At 37.3% G+C, this 15,055-nt stretch overlaps 1 pseudogene; it reads left to right on the forward strand.

The window, feature by feature from the left end:
• The first annotated feature begins 323 nt into the window (after nt 1-323).
• On the forward strand, nt 324-1,999 carry LOC101641942 (annotated as a pseudogene).
• Nucleotides 2,000-15,055: the final 13,056 nt, after the last annotated feature.

The raw sequence follows: 15,055 nt of genomic DNA on the forward strand, positions 1-15,055 counted from the left end.
TTATTTCTGAATTAAGAAGGTTTTGTTTTTAAGAAATAAATGCTAATGAGGAATATGGTATACTTTAAGATTGGTTTTGGGTTTCACCTCATCAACCTTATTAATAATAGTACTTAATAAAGCCATTAAGAGTCTATAATGTTGGCATGCCACATACTGCTTGCTCTCACAGAATTCAAAATAATCTTGGTTTACTCTCCAGACAGACAGCATCAGCAAGGATAGACAAGGCATCATCAAGGTGCATAACCTGCGGTGTGTGCTCTGCCACAATGCCTCCCTTCTAGCAAACAGGGAGCTTGTGACTCTGTCCCATCGTGTGAGGCCTTTGGGCCCTCTTTGGCAGCAATGAGTGCCTCTCTGTTCAGTGTCTGAGCGCTCTGAAGATTGCACACAGAGGTCCAGATGTTGTTCATTTTGAGAACGTCAATGGACACAGCAACTGCTGGTTTGGATTCCATCGGTTGGCGGTGGTTGATCCACTGTTTGGAATGCAGCCAATTCAACTGAATAAATTCCCTTACTTGTGGCTGTTACAATGGTGAAATCTACAACCATGAGAAGCTGCATGACCACTTTGGATTTGAGTATCATACTAAAGTGGACGGTGAGATCATCCTTCATCTTTATGACAAAGGCGGAATTGAGCAAACCACCTCTCTACTGGATGGGGTGTTTGCGTTCATTTTATTGGATACTGCCAATAAGAAATTGTTCCTGGGAAGAGATACCTATGGAGTCAGACTTTGTATAAAACCATGACTGAAGATGGATTCTTGGCTGTGTGTTCAGAAGCTAAAGGCCTTGTTAACTTGAAGTATTCCATGACTCCGTTTTTAAAAGTGTAGCCTTTTCTTCCAGGACACTGTGAAGCTCTAGACTTAAAGCCCAATGGCAAAGTCATGTCTGTGGAAATGGTGAAATACCATCATTTTCGGGATGAACCCCAGCACGCCATGTATGCCAATGTGGAGAGACTATTCCCAGGTTTTAAGATAGAGACCATCAAGGACATCATCCGGATGCTCTTTAACAATCCTGTTAAGAAACGTTTGATGACGGACAGAATGATGAGACAACTTTTATCAGGGGATTTGGATTGCAGCCTAGTTGCTGCCCCCCTGATGAAGCAGCTTAAAGAGGCCCGTGTTCAGTACGCCTTCCAGACATCTGCGATTGGTATGGAAGACAGTCCTGATTTACAGGCTGCTAGAAAAGTAGTAAATCACATTGGAAGTGAGCACCATGAGGTCCTCTTTAATTCTGAGGAAGGAATTCAGGCCCTGGATGAAGTCATGTTTTCCTTGGAAACTTATGACATTACAACAGTTTGTGCTTCCGCAGTATGTATTTAATTTCCAAATACATCCAGAAGAACACAAGTAGTGTGGTGATCTTCTCTGGAGAAGGTGCAGATGAATGTACACAAGGTTACCTGCATTTTCACAAGGCCCCGTCTGCTGAGAAAGCTGAGGAAGAGAGTGAGGAACTCCTGAGAGAACTCTACTTATTTGATGTTCTCCGTGCAGATCGAACTACTGCTGCCCATGGCCTTGAACTGAGAGTCCCGTTCCTGGATCACCGATTCACTTCCTACCACTTGTCTCTCCCACCAGAAATGTGGATTCCAAAGCATGGGATAGAGAAACATCTCCTGTGAGAGTCCTTTGAGGACACTAACCTGTTACCTAAAGAGATTCTTTGGTGACCGAAAGAAGCTTTAAGCGACGGGATAACCTCGGTAAAGAATTCTTGGTTTAAGATTTTACAGGACTTTGTTGAACATCATGCTGATGATACAATGATGGCAACTGCCTCCGAGAAGTTTCCCTTCCACACTCTGCAAACGAAAGAAGCTCACTACTACCGCCAGCTCTCTGAACACCACTACCCTGGTGAGGCTGACGGGCTGACCCATTACTGGATGCCTAAGTGGACCAATGACACTGACCCTTCCGCCGGTACACTCACCCATTACAAGTCAGCTGCCCAAACTTAGGTGCTCTCTAAGCTGAAGAGTCAACGGGAATTTCCGCTGCTTGTTTGGCATTGTACGGTACCACAGCTGGGTCCTGGGAAGAAGGAGCCAACTGTCCAAGTTTACTTGAGTCAAATAAAATAAAAGTCTTAAATCTGAAAAAAAAAAGTTTATAATGCTAAGTAGAAATATATCCAGTAGAATTCTATGACAATCTCCTTGTTAACTCAAAATTATACAAATTTAGCAATCATCTTAATTTTATTTGTTAAAGCAAATTAATATTATACAATTTAGTATAGAATTATTTAATGTGGAGAATAGCACTTTGTATTGTTAAATGTTATTTTAGTGATAAATGATATAATGTAGTGGAGATGTTTTTTAACAGCTAATACATTAATCATTCATATGCCAATAAAATAGACATATTGATAATTTAGAGATATGTTAAGTAAATTAATATTCTGGAGAAACTTTCATAAAGTGTTCTTATTTCTGTAGATAAACCTCTCATTATTTTTGTTTCTTCGAAGGCGGAAAGTTTAATTTGATAATAGAAATTTCCTTAGTTTTCAAAAACAGTTGATGTCATATTGTAATAGAACAAAGGAAATTTTTTCCTGAGATAAAAGACTGTTATCTTTGTTTTAATACAGCGTGTACAATCACAATGTTCTTTTTATTCAAATTGAGTTGTGTAGGCTTCTCATTTTTTTCTTCTTCTTTTTCTTTTTTGCTTTTAGACGTTCCTTACATATTCTGCTTTTCCTTTTTAGAAATATTTTGAATAACAATATCAGTAGTAATAATATTAATAAGAATAATCATGTGCAAATAGCCCACAAAGGTGATTTAATCAAAGACCTAATATGATGAAATTTGGAAAAGGATTCCTCAAAGAAACTGTTTACTGAATGTCATAAATCTCCTCAATAAATTTCAGTGCTAAAATAAATAGAAACTATGGGCCTTAGAAACTTTTCATTTCATTTTGATTTCAGATGCTAAGAAGGTCTGTGAAATGTGTATTCAACATCTAAGTAGTTCCTTTAATCTGACACTATTCTGGATACTGAAGAGTTGTAAATCAGTCAGTTGGACAGTGAATATGGAAATCTTGAATAGAAACAGTGCCTTTTTAAACAAATTTTTGTTAAGCTTACCTTGATACAGAGCCTAACATGATTCTTTGTCAAGTAATGTGTAGGTAACTATTCTTAATAATAAAGAAGTGAAGGAAGCAAGGGAGAAGAGAGAGAGCAAAGCCCAGTAATATTATAATTTTCAAGTGTGCATTTAATTTGTGTCTGATCAAACAAGGAACTGCTGAAGTCTAACTTATAATACAAATTATTCCTGGCTTAAGGCAAAGAGAAGTCTTTGATATCCTGATATCCAAGGCTGACTTCTGAAAGACATCCCCGAGGAGAAACCACATGGACCTACCCTGATGAAGCCCTGGGTGCTGGAGCAGCTGTGTGGAGACCCTTGCCAGCGCTGAGATGCTTACACATTCACTGATGAGACTTTCCTCTTGCAGTTGGCATCATTGTGTCTGTTTTGTGAGATGGAGGAGGATTTTGTGGATTGGTGTCGGACATATGGGTTAATGTTAGATTTGTGGGCTTGGGCAGCACTGGCTTTGGATGTTTTCTTGATGTGCACTTACCCTTTATATAAAACTCTCTCTTATACATGAGTTTCTGTGGATTTGTTTCTCTAAAATACTCAGGCTAACACACATGGCATTTGTATATCTGAATTTGCTGGTAGCATAATTCAAATAAAGGAATTCTTCTTCCTTATTCATTGCACAGTTTGTGCATGCATACAAGGCAATTGAAAATATCAGGCACACACTAGTCCTCAAAGTGATATATTTGATGTTAACCAATTTAAAGATATGTTCTACGGTCTAGTTGCACAATGCAATATAGTATTTAATTTCTTGGCATTTGTTTTTCCATGAATATTGACTGGGATATAAGTAAAAAAAATTCTTGAATTTTCAATATTTTTGCTATGTATCATAAAGTCAGACACCAAATGAGACAAATGGCGACCTGATTCAAATTTTGCAATGATTTCATTCTTTAAGTCTATTGTGGTTCTCACATTTGTTTCTCTTAGCTTTACTGCTGATTTCATTAACTTTCTTTGGAGCCATGGTTACAATATTTATGCAAATTAAGCACACAACATAAGACAATGATGAGTGTTTTAATGCACTAACAGCACTATATGTCGTCTGAGCAAGAGTGGAGCTTAGAGTGAAGCATCACCCCTTCGTGTCTACTGAGAGACTGACCACTTGACTATTTCTCAACTTATACAGGGTTTCGCAAGTTGGATTTTTGGTTCCATTATTCAGCAGAGTTACAAACACCGAGTGGATAATTCTTGGTCTTTGCTCTTCAAGTAATGGAAGGTTCAAACTTGGAACCGTTTAACATCTGAGGTATCCCAGAATTTCTATCATTGCTGATAAACTGGAATTGGCTTTTAACTTCATATGGTTATTCACTGTATGAATGTCATTTTTGGTAAATTTGTAAATTTTGGTAATGTGTCTATGTCTTATGCTCTGCTTTGATTGAGTTATTTGTGGTTATTTTTGGTTTGTTAAGTTGTAGTTTTCTACAAATATAGAAATCTAAAAATTCTGGAGATTAGTCTTTTATGTGATGTATCATTACTGAATATTTTTCTCAATCTGTGAGTTTTTTTGTAACTTTTGATGGTATTTTGATGTCCATAAATGTCATGTTTTTTAAAGTCTGTCCTTTAATTTGTCTCCTGTAGTGTGGATATTTTTCATTATGTTCAGTAGTGTTTTTTTGCCTTTTATTAGGACCCTTAAGGGTGTTCCTATTTTTTATTGTGTTTATGGTTATAGGGTTTATTTTTAGGTCTTTGATACATCTTAAGCTTGCTTTTATACATGACATGAATGAAGTGTGGATCCTGGTTCATTTGTTTGCAGGTGAAGATCTGGTTTTTGCTGTATCATTTATTGAAAAGGCAAACTCTTCCCCACTTAATGTGTTTTAGTCCTTTACCAAAAATTAGGTGTCTGTAAGTATGATGGGTAGATTCTCAATTCTAATCTAATTAATCCTCATAGCTACTTTGAACCAGCACTGGGCTATTTTGACTGCTGTAGTTATATAACAGTTTTTAAAGGCTGGGAATGAAAGGCCTCCTACATAGATTTAATTTTTTCTTAGTGTTTATTGATGTAGTGGTTATACGTTGAGCTGCAATCCTCATGATCAGCACTTTGAAACCCCCAGAAGCTCTGCAGGCAAAAGGCTCAGCTTTCTATTCCAGTAAAGCAGTTACAGTCTCAGAAACCCATAGGTGGTTGCTATGAGTCAGCATTGAATCTGTGGCAGAGGGAATATTAATCTTGGGTTTCTTTTCTTTCCCTATAAAGTCGGTGATAAGTTTAACATTTACTTGAAGAAATCTGGTGAAATATGGATTGGAATTGTGTTGAATTTATAGAGTGCATAGTAATATAAACACTTAATTTCTACTATGTTTAGTTGACTTATCCACGAACTCAGTTCCATTTGTGTTTGTTTCTTTGGTTTCTTGTAGGAGTGTTTTGTTGTTTTCCTTGTATAAGTTTGTTTGTTAGGTAAGATTTATTTCCAAATATTTTTATCTTTCATGTAGCTATTATAAATGATATTGTCATTTTTATATCATTGTCAGTGTCCTCTTCTTAATATGTAAGAATCCATATGATTTTTCTATGTTGATCTTATTGCCTGCTATGTTGCACGTTTTAAAGTTAATTCTGACAATTTTGGGGGTTTTCTATTGTTGCTCAGTGCCTTTGAGTTGTTTTTGACACATGCTGACACTATGCACAACAGAACAAAACACTACCCAGGCCTGTGCCATCCTCATAAGTGTTCTCATGCCTGATTCAATTTTTGTAGTCGCTATGTCAATCCATGTCCTTGAGGGACTTCCTCTTTATCTCTCCCCCTACTTTACCAAACATTATGTCCTTCTCCAGGGATTGGTCTCTCTTGACAAAATGCCAAAGTATGTAAGACAAAGTTTCCTTATATTTGCCTCTATGGAGTTCTCTGACCATACTTCTTCCAAGACAGATTTGCTTGTCCTTTTGGAAGTTCATGATGTTTTCAATGTTCTTAGTCTGCACTGCAATAAAAATGCACCAGGTTTTCTTCAGTCTTTCTTATTCATTATCCAATTTTCACATGCATATGAGGAGATACACACACAACCCCCCAAAACTCGGATTTTTTTCGAAGCTATATATTTAATTTTTCTTTTTATAAAACAACCTTATCTCCTTCAAAGTACTTTCCATTACCCTAAATACATTTGTCAATTCCACAATTCCATTCTTGGAAACATTTTCCAAACTAATCTATTTGGATGCCTTACAGCACTGCCCTCATTCTTTTCTTCTCCTCTTCAATGTCATCAAATTGCTGTCCTTTCACGTCCCTCTTCATTCACAGAAACAAAAGAAAGTCACATGGATTGAGGTCAGGTGAGTAAGATGTGTGGGGCAAGAGAGGCATGCTGTTTTTTACCCAAAACTGCCACACTGAGATGGCGTGTGAGCAGGTGCATTGTTATGGTGGCAAACCAGTCCCCTGCCTGCTACAAATCAGGCCTTTTTGTCACACACTGTTACACAATTTTTTCAGAAGTTCTAAATAGAAAGCTTAAATAACAGTCTGACCTGGTGGAACAAACTCCAAATACATTAATCTCCTCACATAAAAAAAAAAAAAACCCAAAAAGAAACAAATGAGCATCATCTTGATCTCTGATTTCACTCGACGAACTATTTGGGGGGTGAGGTGACAATGGCGTTTTCATGGCTTCGTTGGTGTTTACTTTAAGGATCATAAGAATAGCACCATATCTCATCACCAGTAATGACGTTGGGGAAAATGTCAGGGTCATCGGAACTGTTCTTTCAAAGCACAGCTTGTTTCCACTTGAAGCTTTTTCCTGGTCAGTCAGAACCTGAGGCACAAATTTCACAGTGACCCTTCCCATTCTGAAATCTATTAAAATTTATTGAACCAAGCTCTAAGACAGTCCAGATAACTTCCCCATCTCTTCAATGGTCTCTTGCTAGTCTTTGAGCACAAGTGCACAAACTGTTGATATTTTCAACCATCAGGAAGTTGATGGAAGTCCAGAAGGAGGTTTGTCATCAATTGACATGTTGCCTTTTTTGAAATGAAAAACCACTCGAACACTGAAGTTTTTCCCATGGTGGTGTTCAATATCACAACAGTTTCTGTGGCATTTCTTCCTGAGCAGGACGGAATAAAATTTCACAACTGCATGCTGTTCTCTTAAGTTGGCCATCATAAAAACAAGGTTGGAGTAAAACTGCTTTCACGAAAAAAATTCACTGCGACCAGAGAGAACCTTCCCAGGCAAGGCCACTGGGTGCACTAACTCACAACAAGTTTTGGGATGCTTTCCTAGTGGGACAAATGTATATTAAAAAAGCTCCACTCTGCCCAGCACTATTCCGGTTTTGGGGGGGTACCCTCTCATACGAGGCATCGGAAAATACCATGGTTCAGGTCAGGCACACATTAATCCTTAAAGTAATGCCATGGCTTTTCAACACTCTGAAGAGATCTTGGGCAACAACTTTGCCCAATGCCATGTGTCTTTTGAGCCCTTGATGCTGCTTCCATGAGTGTTGATTGTGGATCCAAGCAAGACAAAATCCTTGGTATTTTAATCTCTTCTTAGTTATCAGGATGTTACCTACTGGTCCAGTTGGGAGGATTTTAGTCTTCTTTACATTGAGCTGTAATTCATACAGAAGGCTACAAGTCTTGATCTTTATCAATAAGTGCCTCAAGTCCTTTTCACTTTCAGCAAGCAAGGTTGTGTCATCTGCATATTGCAGGTTGTTAATAAGCCTTCCACCAATGCTGATGCTTCATTCTTCTTTATGTAAGCGAGTTTCTGTGATGATTCACTCAACATGCAGATTGAATAAGTGTGGTGAGTGTATATAATCCTATTACATACCTTTCCCGATTTTAAACCATCCAGTGTTCCCTTGTTCTGTTCTCGTAGTGGCCTTTTGATTCATATGTAATTTCTGCATGAGAACAATGTAGTTATCTGGAATTTTCATTCTTCTCCAGGTTACCCATATTTTCTTATGATTTACACAGTTGAATGTTTTGGCATAGTCAATAAAACATAAGAAAATATCTTCTGATTTTCACTGTTTTCAGCCCTAATTCATTTGACATTAGCAATGATATTTCTTGTTCCACAGTGTCTTCTGAATCCAGGCTGAACCTCTGGAAACTCCCTGTAAATGTACTGCTGCAACTCTTTGATGATCAGTAAAATTTTACTTACATGTGATATCAGTGATACTGGTCTATAATTTGAGCATTTTGTTGAGTCATCTTTCTTTGGGATGGATACCAATACCAATCCCTTCCCATCAATTGGCAGAGGAGCTCTCTTCTGAATTTCATGGCATAGATGAATAAGTGCTTCCACTGCTTTATCAGCTGCTGAAACGTTTCAAAGGGTATTCCATCAATTCCTGGAGCTTTGTTATTGGCTAATGCTTTCAGTACAGCTTGGATTTATTTCTTGCTCATGTGCTACTACATGAAATGGTGAAATGTTCCTTTTGGTACATTGAGTCTATATATTCTTTCGATCTTCTTTTGATGCTTCTTCTGTCATGCAATGTTTTCACTATAGAATCTTCCAATATTGCAACTCAAGGCTTGAATGTTTTCTATATATAGGATTATATTTTGTGCAAATAGAGTTTGTTTCTTCTGTATCTCTGTGATGTCTATAATAATTTTTTACATCTTATACTTCTAGCTAAAACTTCAGGACTATATTTAATAAAAGTTTTGGTAAAGGGAAATTGTATTTAGTCCCCTATGAAAGAGAATGTTTTCAACTTCTCTCAATTAAATGAGATGCTGATTGTTGGTTTTGCATCTGTGACCTTTAATATACTGAGAAACTTCACATTCTCTCCTATGTTACTATGTGTTTTTTATCAGGAATGCTTGTTGACTTTTATATATTTTCTTTTTTCCATTACTTAATACAATAATATGTTTCTTCTCCTTTATTATTTTATATGGTGAATACATTGACCTTTTTTAATATAAGTGGCTTTGCATATTTCATATGAATCATATTTGATCATGATATATTTTTAACAGTTTTCTTAGCCCTTTATTCACATGTAATCCAATCCAATTACTCAATAATATCGAGGATAGTTGTGAAATTGTCATCATATTCAATTCTAGAACATTTTCTTATTCCTTGTAGTCATTGTTATTTACGTCATTATCATTATTATTTTTTCTAATTTGGGTGAAAATACACACAACAGAACATTCTCCAATTCCACCACTACTACTTCTAAATTTCCATGTCATTGATTATACTCTTCGTGCTGTACAGCCACTATTGATATGCCTTTCCAAATTATTATACCACCATTGACATAAACTCAATGCTCCCTACAGAACACTCTTTCCTCTTCACTTATGGTAATTTTGGTCAGTTATTTTTATGCTGTTTGAATTGTGATGGATAGGGTTTTCTTGAAAAACCTGTCATCTATAGTCATCAGGCATATTCATCTAAGATTTTCAATTCTGATGTCCTTGCCTAGATTAGGAATCAAAGATAAAAGTGCTTCATAAAATGAGTTTAGTAGTATATTGTCCATTTGCATACTGTGAAATAGTTTAGGTAGAATTGGTATTGACTCGTATTTTAAATTATTTTTTTGCTTTCCCCATATATAAACCAATAAAACAAACAAACAAAGAAACTCACTGCTCTCCAGTCAATACTGACCCTCAGTGACCCTATAGCACAGGGGATAATTGCCCCTGTGCGTTTCTGAGACTATGACTCTGTATGGGAGTAGAAAGACTCATCTCCCTCCCAAAGACTGGCTAGTGGTTTTGAATTGTTAATCTTGTTGTTAGGAGACCAATATGTAACCATTATGCCACCAATGTATAGTCCACATTTATGCTGTGGAAAATAAAGTATTTGGAAGGGGAAAAAATGATCATTCTGAGTCAGTTTTATCATGTGATCTCCATTTAATTTCAATTACCAAACCATATTTTTGTAAATACTCTTTCTTCTTTGTTACCAACTTTAATAACCCAATCACCAACAACTATCATTCCATACTGATTTGGTGTTTGCTCAATTTCAGACAGAAAATGTTTGTGAAATTCATCAACTTCTTCATCACTAAGTTTATTGTTTGGAGAGTACATTTGAATAACAGCTGTATAAACTGGACTTCTTTGCATGCATAGAAATATTGTTCTATCAAAAACAGTATGGTACGTCAATACAGATCGTAAAGAAGAAAGATGAGGTAGAAGGACCGCAGCCTTGGAAACCCTCCAGACTTCGTGCTCATCAGACCTAAACACTGATCTGAGGGGTTATAAAAGGAGGAAAGCTGCACTTGAAACCAACTGTACCTTCTCTGTGATACAAGTTATCACTAAAAAAATAAAGATGGATCTTGAAATGTCCTTATTTGATGATAACAGTGACATCATGTGTCTTAATATCTTATGTGGTCTATTAAACAGGTTCCTATTTCTTAAATCACCTAATTGCCCTTTTCAAATGGTCAATGTCAGTTCATCTCAGCTCATTAATACCTAAGCAATTTAGCTTTATGAATTATATTTCATTTATTGATGATTTTTAATTTTTCTGGTTACCTACATAGTACATTCTTTACTCATTCTTTGCATCCTGGTCTGTTCCTCCTCCTCCTCCTCCTCTGTAACTCCTTTGGTGTTGACTCCATCTCCTGGATCAAGGAAGCTCACTCCAGTGAAATCTCAGCACTTAAAGAACATGCTCCACTCCTGGCTCTTTCTGGTAGTAGAAGCCATACTTCCACTTCTGAGCTGGCTCAATTTATAACCAGCAGAAAGCCTGAATCATATAGTACAACTAGTGTCTTCTCCCATCTTCTTACTCAGACTCATAAGGAATGCACAGGTGGTTTGTTGGGCATAATCAAGTTTGTGTCTTAAAGAACCATATTAAAGTATGTAATATACACGGCCATGGGTAATCCCTCAGAAGTGGACAGCCTATTCCTTCTTCATCGTCCATTCTTAGTCTGGAAGCTCCGCTTAAACCTGCTCATCTGGGAGGAGCTGCTACGCTTAAACCTGCTCACCTGGGAGGAGCTGCTGCGCTTAAACCTGCTCACCTGGGAGGAGCTGCTGGAGTCTGAAATACCCTTGGCGTTGTTTCCAAAATCACAGTAACATAAGTCACCCCAGTACAACAAATTGTCACTTAAATGGTGGTAAAGAGGTAATAAGAACTTTTTATGTCTAGCACGGAGTCATTACAAAAGTAAATTATTTATTAAAAACATGGATAAATATGAGAGAGTACCAATTTGGAAAAAAATTAAAAGTATTTGTCCACATGGAAGAATACCTCACAGGACATTTTGAATAACGTAATTAACTGAGAAGGGAAATTTATGTTAGCCATTAACTGAATACAAATAATAATTGTTTCAATAAGAGCATATAAGAAAAAGTAAAAACTGCCATTGCATTGAATCTAAATTAATATAACCTTTCTTAATACAAATTAAATCTGATTATTGTATTTCATAATAAGATATTGAATGTTTGTGTGCTATTCAGATATTAAAAATAAAATCAATGCAAAAATGTACTTCCAGAAATTTTATTATATATGAAAATTATTCAACTGAACTGTAGTTGATTACTTAATACACTACAACTAGCCATGTTTCTCCCTTTTGTGATGTATTGTAAATTCTAGCCTCCATACCTGTAGCTATAGTCCCATTTTGGACAGAGTTATCTTTTAGGATAATGAGAAAGGATTATTATGGAATACATTTTGAGTCACCTCATGACTAGAGAATGTGACTCAAGTCCCAAACCTTTGTTTTCTTGACGTTACAGTCTCCAGAAGGACACACACACACACACACACACACACACACACACACCCCTCCATCAAAGCCATCTTTTGTGACTTCCCCTTCCTGAGTATGTACAATGCAACCTTTTCATTTTGGGATGACTGTCTCCTTGCTCTGTATTTGGCATCTGGCTTGCTATTACTACCTAGCCTCTGGTTCTAGGGGCATGAGTTGTGAGCTATCTCCTGACCTGATTTTACTAGCTTCCTCAGAATTACGGTATGGATGTGGAGGATCCTCCAGACACCAGCACTCACAACTACATCAGCAATTTTCTTTACGGATTGTCAATTTTGTGAGACTTTGCAATGACTTGGAAAACCCTGGCATATTAAATGGAGGAGTCATGATTGATACTGGGGCCAAATTGGAGATTTAGGACATCCTTACTCTCCATCTCATTGGGATCTGTTTTGTAGTAATTTTGCTAAAAGAAATTACTTTTACAGGAGCCGCTTTTGCTAACATTTCACTTCCCTGTTGTTATTGATAAAAAAGGCATAGAAAGAGGGCGACTAGTTGGCTGATGACACAGCAAGCTTATCAGTCTTAGTCATTTCATTTTTCTGTTTGTTTTCTCTTTAAATCACCCTATGTCCATGGTTTCAATTTAAGTTTTGTTTTCTTTATACTTCTAAGCACAATTTTATCTGTTTAACACGATGATTAAGCTCTTGGGAACTAGTTTTCACAGAGTCCTGTTTTAATAACCTATATAAGATTTCATTGATTTGGAAAAATATTGTAGCCATCAGGAGTATACTAATGTGTTTATTCTATAATATATTCTATTTAGGAAAGTTGCCATCTTTGAAGTTTCTTGATAGAGCTAGATGGATAGCATATGTAACCTCACATTATTGTAAAATTCTGTGGTAATGGAGTCTGACTTATTAACCTACAAAAGATGGATAAAGAATCCAACTCAACATCAGCCTAAGGGCAGTTCCTATAAGACAGAGATGAGATACACCTCCACCTGTCTCACCTCTTTACCAATTCTGGTAGGAGTTATCCACCCCACAATAATCTCTGTGTTTCAGCTGAATTTTATCATTAATTGTCATTACTATAAAGAACTCACAAACCCTAGTTAAAATTATGAGCTTTATTAGGTTACAATTCAGGACAAACATTCATGCCTTCAGGCTGACCTCTCTCTAGTTCTCAGGCCAGGATACAGGCTCTTTTGGGGTTGCTGATAAATGACCAGAAAGAAAGCCACTCCTCCCTAAGTCTCACCTTAGCCTGAAGTCAGCTCTTTTTTCTAGAGCCTGAAAGCCCAGCTTCCTTAATTAAGTACTGGAGGCACTCCACTTTTCAAGTGAGCCTCCTGTGAGTTGACACTTGCCTTCACTTACTCTATAGGCCACCAAGCTCCGTCTCTTTTTCAGGTTTTGCAGCTACCACTCTTCTTCAACTCTTCTGGTTCAAGGAGATTTAATGTGCCTGGATCTTGGTGCCCAAAGGACACTCATATTCACACATTTCTTTCTTTCTCCTTAGGTAATCCTGTTCTGTATATTAGTTGGGATTTAATATACTTGAATATGGTATCATTCATATTTCAATCACATCAAGTAAATTGTACAATTGCTACCACAATCAGTTTCCAACAATTCTGTTTTTACATGGATTCTTTGACATTGTCTCCTTTTTAACACCCCACCACCACCATACACCCTCCCCCCTCCGCTGAACCCCTTATTCTACTTACTGCCCTATAGGTACATCAATCCTGGGTTTCATATACTGAAAAATGAAAAAGCATATAACACGGCTTCATAAGGGTAACCTCCATTGACATAAACTTCTGAGATATACTCTGCTATGAATGAACAAAAATGAAACTAAACAATGCAAACAAAATATAGTGAAATCTTGCATCCCTGTTTCTGAGATTATTAATTTCAAATCCACCAGAATGGCACAGTTAACCAATTCTTACATTAGAGTTTTACATTTTTATAATCACAGTTAGCTCTATTTAAAAAACCACTCAATTGGAAACGGAAGAAGATGGCCTCTAGTTATATTCACCCACCTGGAGCTCCTGCTGCCAGACCAGAGAATTGGGAGGTAAGGTGAAGGAGACTTGGAGGTGTAGTCCTGAAATTAGAATCAGAGTACTAGGGTCTGTCCTAAACCCTGCTTTTTAAAAAAATTTTCACTCAACAAAGTGAACTGAGAATGCATTAAGTCACTCTCGGTTCAGCGTGCCAGGCTCATAGGCTCCAGTTGAGCAGCTATCAGCACACAAGTTTGGCAGTGAATAGAGATTTCCTCAGGCTGATGCCCCAAAGGGGACATAATATATCCCCAGAGGAGGAGAACCTCGGAAAGCTAGTCACAGGACCCCACACCAGGGCTTCCCACACTATTAGCTGCCTTGAGCTCATAACCTGGGAATCAGTTCAGTGTGTAGTCATAGATTTAGACATAAAATTGAAAAGACGTAAGGAAATTTACCTGAGTCAGGATGTGGTGTGGAAGAAAATAAGCAGTTAGTCATAGTCCAGGGGGCGAATTCAGTTCCAGTTGGCCAAGAAGAAAACAACCTCTCTGATAAGGTGTATCTCCCCTTCTGGAGGTCAGTGTGACAGTCCCCAAATCAGAGCACCCCATAAGCCCAAAATAAAAAAGAAGGAAAATATTTTCTTGGTTATAAACTGCAAATCCCAGGCTCATTATTTAACCCCAAGACAACTTTTAGAATGAGTACTTTAACATATATTAGCATGAAAAAGGGAACCCTTGCTAAAGAGGGTGAGGGAGGGTGGGGTAAAAAGCGGGGAAGAGATTACAGGGATCTACTTATAACCTCCTCCCTTGGGGATGGACAACAGAAAAATGGGTGAAGGGAGACATCAGACAAGGTAAGATATGACAAAATAATAATTTATAAGTTATCAAGAGTTCATGAGGGAGGGGGGAGTGGGTAAGGGGGGGGACAATGAGGAGCTGATGCCAGGGGCTTAAATGGAGAGCAAATGTTTTGAGACTGATGAGGGTAATGAATGTACAAA

Source organism: Echinops telfairi, unplaced genomic scaffold (genome assembly GCF_000313985.2).
Source record: "Echinops telfairi isolate 266 unplaced genomic scaffold, ASM31398v2 ScPeMD7_7469;HRSCAF=8507_1, whole genome shotgun sequence".
Lineage (NCBI taxonomy): Eukaryota > Metazoa > Chordata > Mammalia > Afrosoricida > Tenrecidae > Echinops > Echinops telfairi.